Genomic DNA, 681 nt, shown 5'->3' with positions numbered 1-681 from the left:
ACAGTATGCAGCTCCTCTGAAAACAGACATTTCGCACATGCTCAGTACGCTTACAGTCAGGTGGACTACAACAGCAATGGCGGACTCCAGAGTTCTGTGTGTGCTGCTCAGTCGACGTCTTTCAACGTTCTCTCTTTGTGGTTCAGGGTCACTCGATGTGTTCGTCATGTTCGTATGTTTACACCTCACCGCTCTGGAGGAGGAAGAGGATGTGAGCATGCACGAGTTGTTTCATTAGAAAGTCACAGCGCCACCTACTGGCCTGGCATGTTTACTACAGCGATTTTGCAGATCTGTCTAAACGCCGTCCTCTCAGTGGATCGTTTCCATGTAAACGTGGTCTCAATGTGTTTGATAACATCCTACAAATTTCACAACATAGAATAGAATAGAATAGAATAGAATAGAATAGAATAGAATTACTTTATTGATCCCAAACTGGTAAGTTGTGGCGTTACAGCAGCAGGTTATCAGAGCAAATAAAACAATATAAGAATAGAGACATAAATAAGCACTTAAAATATAAAAAAACAAGAATAAGAAGAGATTTATACATCAAGGATTTAACTTAACATTCCTACTGGTTTAATAATAAAATGAAAAATGAAATACAACATTTATTCAGGCTTGTCAACTGAATGTAAAAATACTTGCTGGAGGTAAGAGGTGTAAGTTTGTAAA

This window comes from Labrus mixtus, unplaced genomic scaffold (assembly GCF_963584025.1).
Source record: "Labrus mixtus unplaced genomic scaffold, fLabMix1.1 SCAFFOLD_97, whole genome shotgun sequence".
Classification (NCBI taxonomy): Eukaryota; Metazoa; Chordata; class Actinopteri; order Labriformes; family Labridae; genus Labrus; species Labrus mixtus.
Note: the sequence above shows the minus strand (reverse complement) of the source record.